Source organism: Schistocerca nitens, chromosome 7 (assembly GCF_023898315.1).
Source record: "Schistocerca nitens isolate TAMUIC-IGC-003100 chromosome 7, iqSchNite1.1, whole genome shotgun sequence".
Classification (NCBI taxonomy): Eukaryota; Metazoa; Arthropoda; class Insecta; order Orthoptera; family Acrididae; genus Schistocerca; species Schistocerca nitens.
Window position 1 is genome coordinate 204,825,692 of NC_064620.1, and position 8,833 is coordinate 204,834,524.

Genomic DNA, 8,833 nt, shown 5'->3' on the forward strand with positions numbered 1-8,833 from the left:
GCTATTTTGTAGCTAAATGATAAGGGATCTATCTTTCTATGTATTCGCAGCACATTACACTTGTCTACATTGAGATTCAATTGCCATTCCCTGCACCATGCGTCAATTCGCTGCAGATCCTCCTGCATTTCAGTACAATTTTCCATTGTTACAACCTCTCGATACACCACAGCATCATCTGCAAAAACTCTGAGGCAATGAGAAAGTATTGAGAATAATATTACTGAAATGGACTGTGCTGCGCAGAATCTCGACCTAAACCCAATGGAACACCTTTGGGCTGAGTTACAATGTCGACTAAGTTCTACACCGCCGCGTCCAACATCGCTACCTTCTCTGGATTCGGTTCTTGAGGAAGAAAGACCGGCCGTTCCGCCACAGACATTTATACACATCATTAAAAGTGTTCACAACAGAATTCCACTGTCGTAAAAGGGAAGAGTGGACACACCCCATTTTAATGTTTACTAATAGGTGTCCGGATATTTCTCATTAGACACCCTTTACTGATCAGACACCCTGCGTATTCCCCACTCAGCCAGTTGTAAACAGATCTACCTTTGCACTGTCTGCAAACAGCTTCGAAAAGGAGCACCACCTGGTAGGGACGGGTTGCTGAGCGGCATTGAATGCGGTGAGCGACAGGCCGGGCGGCTTTTCCGCAGAGCGGCCAGCTCGTTGGCGGCTCGGCCGGGCCAACGGGCCATACGTCACGCCATTGATCAGACGGCTGGCGGCTGTGCCGGCGTGATGCGGACTGATAGCGCGCGCCTAATGAGAGAGCCTGGGCCATTGCCCGCGGCCTGCATTAGGCGGTCGTGAAAGCCCGAATTAACGGCGCCCGCCCGCTCTGACGGTGACCGTCCACGCCCCTAGGCGACAGCGAGAGCTGAAGGAGGGTGCGCGTGCAGCGGGTGTACTCCAAGGTAACACCGGCACACTCTGAGACAAGCGCGAATTTGGAGCCGTCTACTTACGAGAACAACTGGGTACAGGCCTACCTGAAATTCTGCTATCAAAGAAACAAGAAGACTTCGAGTACATCGTGTTTAGCAGAGGTCAATAGGGAGATAAGAAAAATAAAACAACAATGCTGTGAATGGATTCTGCGTGAAATGGGGCATGTTGTACATGGGAAACAAACTGATTCCTATAGGAAGCTGAAACAACTTAATAAATATGAAAGATATGGTTCAAAAATTAAATCCATTTTATAAAATCAGTGGTCGGCCGCTGCGGTTCTAGGCGCTTCAGTCTGGAACCACGCGACCGCTACGGTCGCAGGTTTTAATCCTGCCTCGGGCATGGTTGTGTGTGATCCCTAGGTTAGTTAGGTTTAAGTAGTTCTAAGTTCTAGGGGACTGATGACCTCAGAAGTTAAGTCCCATAGAGCTCAGAGCCACTTGAACCATCATAAAATCAGTAGTTGGATTATTTACAGAATCTATGGACAGTTGATGAGGAAGACGTGAAAACTGCAGTTAGTGATTTTTGATCGTATATTAGTGGAAGAACTGAAGGTTGTATTAAAAACATATAAAATCAGAAAATCCCCAGACGACAATATGAATGTGGAATTATTTAAGTTTGTTTCAGAATCTTTGCTCATAAAACTACTGAATTTTGTAAATATTTGTTGGAAGTACGAGAGGATTACCAAACAGCAGTTGTTATCCCATTATTTAAAAAGGGGGGCATCGCAGAAAACGCAGCAATTCTCATGGTACTAGTCTTCTGAACTGTGGATACACGATATATGCAAAACTAATCGGTTGGCGAACGTAAAACTGGAAGTAAGTTTCAGGGGCAGAATTCTTCGTCATAATTGGAACCCAAAATATTTTGGTGTCATCCTGGATCTTACACAACACCTTGTTAACTTAGCTCAAAAGTTGAGGACTCCAAACAACATCCTCCATAAGCTATACGGAACTACCTGGGGATCTTCAGCAACCACCCTGAGATCTTCAGCTCTGGGCTTGGTGTACTCAAGTGCTGAGTATTGTGCACCTGTTTGGACGAACAGCCATCATACAAGGCTTCTTGATAGCCAGCTGAATACGACAATGCGCATAATATCTGTCGCAGTCAGATCTACTCCAGGTTATTGGCTTCCACTGTTAACCGGTATAATGCCTCCCGATCTACGTAGATGTACTGTCCTTATGACAGAATTCCACAAGATCTCCAGGAATTCTAACCTACCTGTGCATAGTGACTTGCCACTCTTAAATCGTAAGAGATTGAAATCACACCATCCAACTCTGTGCGATGCTACTGACATGGTTGCTAAGGATTTCAAACTTCTTGAAGAATGGGAAGGTCGGTGGGAAGTAGTGACAGATGTGCACTTGCATAACATCTTCTCAGGTACTAAACTTCCAAGTGGATTCGACCTACCACGCAAGACCTGGACTACTCTCAACAGAATCCGTAACGGCCATGGCCGATGCAGGGGTACTCTCCTTAAGTGGAAGAAGTTGCCTGATCCAGCCTGTGACTGTGGGGCTCCATACCAGACTGTTCACCACATTGTCAGTGAATGTAGGATTCGAGCCTATCACGGCGCCAAAGAGGACTTCCTGCTAGTAACTTCAGATGCAGTGCGCTGGATTGAAGGACTGGATATTCAGTTGTAAAGACAAACTTAAGTTTCTTGTGTGTCAATATGTACATGTGTATATGTAATTTAATTCCATGATATGTCTGTATTAGCCATACGCTAAATAAATAAATAAATACTAACAAACAGAATAAATGCACTTTTGGGAACGTTTATTACTGAAGAACAGAATGATTTCGGGTGGGAAGATCTTGGTTCAAATGGCTCTGAGCAATATGTGTCTTAACATCTGAGGTCATCAGTCCCCTAGAACCTAGAACTACTCAAACCTAACTAACCTAAGGACGTCACACACATCCATGCCCGAGGCAGGATTCGAACGTAGGAAGATCTTGCTTGGACAGTGTTTTTCAGTCTTCCAAATTGTTTAGAAACACAGAGAATAACAATCCTACCACATGCAAAACCTTTATTGACTATGAGAAAGCTTCTGATCAAGTTGACAGAGTTAAATTATGGGAAGTTTTACGAAAGAATGTTGCACCCCAGCCTTTAATAAATATAATTCACGTTATGTATACAGGGTGGAGAAAAATTGTGTCACGAGATTTTATCCCTGGATACCTGATGCCAGTAGGAACCAAAATTACTAATGTTATGTAGGTTGACAACGCACCATTCTTAAACTACGGGAACTTCCCGCCACGCGCTCCGACTGGCCATCGGATTGCCCTGTTGCCGTTCGTCGGTTGACGGGCAGCGCCATGGTTGTCGGTTCACACATGCAAACGTCCCTCGCCCCGTCTCTGTCTCAACGTGATAGGCACACGCGTCCGATAGGTCTTCCTGTTTGTCTCCACCTCACGTCAGAGGCATTCACACCTAAGTTTCGTATCGGAGCACACACGCGTCATCTACGATTTAGTCATACAGTAAGCATGGCGGCACAGTATTCGTTTGAAGAGCAACGAGACATGGTTTTAGTTTATGGACTACCCGATGGCAATGCGCATGAAGCTCGACGGTTGTATGAGGAACGGTACCCAGCAAGACGCCACCTTAACCCGCAAACGTTTACAGCAGTTCACCGGTGACTTGGCGAAGCAGGCTCGTTAGCGTGACATCATGCTCATGCTGGAAGACCTCGAACGCAACGGGATGCTGCATTTGAAGAGACTGCTTCGAGGAAGCACCTACGACAAGTTCTCGAGCGGCTGGACACGACATGAGGGCCACTCATCTGTCAGTCTGGGAAGTTTTGTGGGCTGACGGCCAGCATCCACTTAGTTTCCACCGTGTCCAAGGCGTATATCCTGTGGCGGACTATGAACGCAAGCTAGGGTTTTGCAGGTGGCTTCTGCGACGTGTTGCACGAGATGCTGACTTCCCCGCCATTATGTTGTTTACCGATGAGGGAACCTACCATTGGGATGACCTCTACAACACTCGAAACGTTCATTACTGGGCAAGGGGAAATCCTCACGTCACGGACGTCCACGGACACCACGAACGATTTTCGCTCAACATTTGGGCAGGCAAAGTGGGTGACCGTCTAACTGGGTCATCCTCGACTTAGCAGGGCAAATTACCTTCTCTTTTTGCAAGAAACTATACCCAGTCAGCTGGAAGTTGTTCTCCTGGACATACGGCTATGCTTTTGGTTGCAGCATGATGGGGCGCCCGAACAAAAGAGTCGTATGATGCGCGGGTATTTAAATGAACCCCTCGACGGCCGTATGATTGGCAGAGGTGCTCGTAGGACACAGTCCCCGCTATCACGAGATCTCAAACCACCGGACTTTATCCTGTGGGGATCTAGTTCACCCACCCAGACGCGAACCACCTAGAAACGTAAAGGAATTAATGGTTTAAATGGCTCTGAGCTCTATGGGACTTAACTTCTAAGGTCATCAGTCCCATAGAACTTAGAACTACTTAAACCTAATTAGCCTAAGGACATCACACACATCCACGCAAGAGACAGGATTTGAACCTGCGATCGTAGCGGTCGCGCGGTTCCAGACTGTAGCGCCTAGAACCGCTCGGCCACTCCGGCCGGCCGAGGAATTAATGGATCGAATTCAGCATGCCACCAATCACATCAGGGCAATGCCAGGAATCTTAGAGTTCAGCAAAACACTGTTCGACGTTACCAGGCTTGTGTCGCGTCAGACGGTCGCAAGTTAAAGCACATGTTTAAGTAAACAAAGGCCCTTTTCAGGGCCGACAGAATTTGTAAAAGACTTACTGTAAGCGAACTAACAGCTGCTGACGGGTTTGTTCCCGGTACGTCTTATAATGAAACTACAATGGATTTGGCGGGACCCCGGTGGATTCGCCCCCAGGCCTCAGGAGTGCAAGGCTGGCCCTCTACCACCGAGCGTGCGGGCCGCCTTGGATCCATCGTGATCTCCGGCAGACAAAGCATTCGCGGTCATGCGTTGTCCAGAGCATCCGGCAACAGGCAATCTCGCGGCCAATCGGATCGCGTGGCGCCAAGTTTCCGTAGTTCAAAAATTGTGCGTTATCGACCTACACAACATTAGTAATTTTGGTTCCTACTGGCATCAGCTATCCAGGGTTAAAACATCGTGACACAATTTTTCGCCACACTGTATAAACAATATTAAGGTAACTAAGGAAGTCCGTTCGCGAGAAACATCTGTCAAGGAGTGAAACAAGGATGACCTTTATCACCAACGTTATTTAATATATGCATAGACGACATCCTAAAAACGAGGCAGACTAAAGTAGTGCACCATTAGAAACTTAATAAAAAAAGTTATAAAAACACTGTTTGCAGATCAAATAATCTTAGCGGACTCGTAAGATAAATTACAGAGAGGCGTTTTGTCCTTGCACAAGGTAGCAAATGACTATAATGTGACAATATCTAAAGGTAAAAATTAATACTGGCATTCCATGATAAGGAGCATTTAAGAGCAATAACGGATGATAAACCACTAGAGCAAATAAGTGCTTTTAAATACCTGAGATGTGAGGTCTGATGTGAGGTCTCTTATGACGATCAAGAATACAAACTACAAATATTCCAAGAGCTGATAGGTACTATAATCGCACTCTCCTCAAAGAAGTTAGAAAAGAACCAGAACAAAAATTTTATAATATGATTATAGTACCAGTTGTCAGGTAGGAGGGAGGGGAGGAGGGGTTTCAGAGACCTGGACTCTAACCATCAGTCAAAATTGGAGGGTCGAGGCTGCAGATGTCAGGCTCCTAAGACCGCTAGCTGGTTACAAACTCATAGATCAGATGTGAAAAATAGTGAAATAAGGAATGAACTCGGCGTCAAAAGCATATTTCAGAAGGCAGAGGAATACAGAAAAGGAATAGCTTCAACATATTCAGAGGATATCAGAAGAATACCTAAATTGTATATAAATATGCACCAAAAGTGGATATGATGACGACTTGTGAAAAATGACAAATGAGTATTCTCAAGCATCAGTCCCGCCTAAATGAGTATTACTCACATAGATTGGCCAATACCGAGGGAACTACACCACTAGCCATTAAAATAGCTACACCGAGAAGAAATGCAGATGATAAACGGGTATTCATTGGAAAAATATATTATACTAGGACTGACATGTGATTACATTTTTCCGGCCGGAGTGGCCGTGCGGTTCTAGGCGCTACAGTCTGGAACCGAGGGACCGCTACGGACGCAGGTTCGAATCCTGCCTCGGGCATGGATGTGTGTGATGTCCTTAGGTTAGTTCGATTTAAGTAGTTCTACGTTCTAGGCAACTGATGACCTCAGAAGTTAAGTCGCATAGTGCTCAGAGCCATTTGAACCATTTGATTACATTTTCACGCAATTTGGGTACATAGATCGTGAGAAATCAGTACCCAGAACAACCACCTCTGGCCGTAATAACGGCATTGAGTCAAACAGAGCTTGGATAGCGTGTACAGGCACAGCTGCCCATGCAGCTTCAACACCATACCACAGTTCATCAAGAGTAGTGACTGGCGTATTGCGACGAGCCAGTTGCTCGGCCACCATTGACCAGACGTTTTCAATTGGTGAGAGATCTGGAGAATGTGCTGGCCAGGGCAGCAGTCGAACATTTTCTGTATCCAGAAAGACCCGTACAGGACCTGCAACATGCTGTCGTGCATTATTCTGCTGAAATGTAGGGTTTCGCAGGGATCGAATGAAGGGTAGGGCCACAGGTCGTAACACATCTGAAACGTAACGTCCACTGTTCAAAGTGCCGTCAGTGCGAACAAAAGGTGACCGAGACGTGTAACCAATGGCACCCCATACCATCACGCCAGGTGATAAGTCAGTATGGCGATGACGAATACACGCTTCCAATGTGCGTTCACCACGATGTCGCCAAACACGGATGCAACCATCATCATGCTGTAAGCAGAATCTGGATTCATCCGAAAAAATGGCGTTTTGTCATTCGTGCACCCAGGTTCGTCGTTGAGTACACCATCGCAGGTCCTCCTGTCTGTGATGCAGCGTCAAAGGTAACCGCAGCCATGGTCTCCGAGCTGCTGCAAACGTCGTCGACTGTTCGTGCAGATGGTTGCTGTCTTGCAAACGTCCCCATCTGTTGACTCGGGGATCGAGACGTGTATACACGAAGCGTTACAAAAAATGGGTCAAATGGCTCTGAGCACTATGCGACTTAACTTCTGAGGTCATCAGTAGCCTTGAACTTATAACTAATTAAACCTAACTAACCTAAGGACATCACACACATCCATGCCCGAGGCAGGATTCGAACCTGCGAACGGAGCGGTCGCTCGGCTCCAGACTGTAGTGCCTAGAACCGCACGGCCACTCCCGCCGGCGAAGCGTTACAGCCATGCGGATAAGATGCCTGTCATCTCGACTGCTAGTGATACGAGGCCGTTGGGATCCAGTACGGCTTTCCGTATTACCCTCCTGAACCCACCGATTCCATATTCTGCTGACAGTCATTGGATCACGACCAACGCGACCAGCAATGTCGCGATACGATAAACCGCAATCGCGATAGGCTACAATCTGACCTTTATCAAAGTCGGAAACGTGATGGTACGCATTTCTCCTCCTTACACGGGGCATCACAAGAACGTTTCACCAGGCAACGCCGGTCAACTGCTGTTCGTGTATGAGATATCGGTTGGAAACTTTCCTCACGTCAGCACGTTGTAGGTGTCGCCACCGGCGCCAACCTTGTGTGAATGCTCTGAAAAGCTAATCATTTGCATATCACAGCATCTTCTTCCTGTCGGTTAAATTTCGCGTTTGTAGCACGTCATCTTCGTGGTGTAGCAATTTTAATGGCCAGAAGTGTATGTAGGAAATGAGTTGCTAAGACTAGTAGATGAAATGTACCATTTGGGCAGCAAAATAACTGATGATGGGGGAAGTAGAGGGGATATTGCTGGGAATTTTGTCACTGAATGCTACTGCCAATTCAGAGCAAACACCTACAGTAGCAGAAAACTTGTTTTCCTGCTACTGTTCTTTAAAGATGGCTCATTCTACGCTTAACACTTGCTTGACAGGGCAGCCCTAAAACAGAAATGTGGCAACGCGTAAAGAAAACCAATAACATTTATTACGAGCATGTCACAAAATGGTTCTGAACTTCGGTCCAGTTTGATGCGTGGCATTTGATGTCATACACCTAGTACACTGTAATCTAAATAAAACTTACTGGCAGATTAAAACTGTGTGCCGGACCGAGACTCGAACTCGGGACCTTCGTGTTTCGCGGGCAAGTGCTCTACCAACTTTTTTTCCCGATACAGTTCGTTGCGTTTGGTCTGGGCGGACGTCAGAAGACATCCGTTTAAGTTGATCGTTGATTCCTTCACTCAGTTTTTTTTTTTTTTATTACATAGAGCACGCCGCCCTCTGACCGAACACTCTGAGCTACCGTGACGGCAAAAATGTGGAACGCTTCACGATTTTGCGTGTCATCCTTGCGCAGGGGCCGTGCTAATCTTCTCTGTATCGTTCCAATTTTAGTACATGTACTGCCGAAGCAAGTACACCAACTGAGCTACCCAAGCACGACTCACGCCCCGTCCTCACAGCTTTGCTTCTGCCAGTACCTCGTCTCCTACCTTCCAAACTTTAAAAAAGCAGAACTAGCACTTGTGAAAGAAAGGATAATGCAGAGACATGGCTTAGTCACAGCCTGGGGGATGGTCCTGAGTTCGAGTCTCACTCCGGCACACAGTTTTAATCTGCCAGGAAGTTTCATATCAGCGCACACTCCGCTGCAGAGTGAAAAT

The 8,833-nt window shown here is 46.5% G+C and overlaps 1 non-coding gene across 1 annotated transcript; it reads right to left on the reverse strand.

Moving 5' to 3' along the window:
• Nucleotides 1–8,481: 8,481 nt before the first annotated feature.
• LOC126196792 (U6 spliceosomal RNA) lies at nt 8,482–8,588 on the reverse strand. The gene has a single exon (XR_007539234.1). It is a non-coding gene; the product is annotated as a U6 spliceosomal RNA (small nuclear RNA).
• Nucleotides 8,589–8,833: the final 245 nt, after the last annotated feature.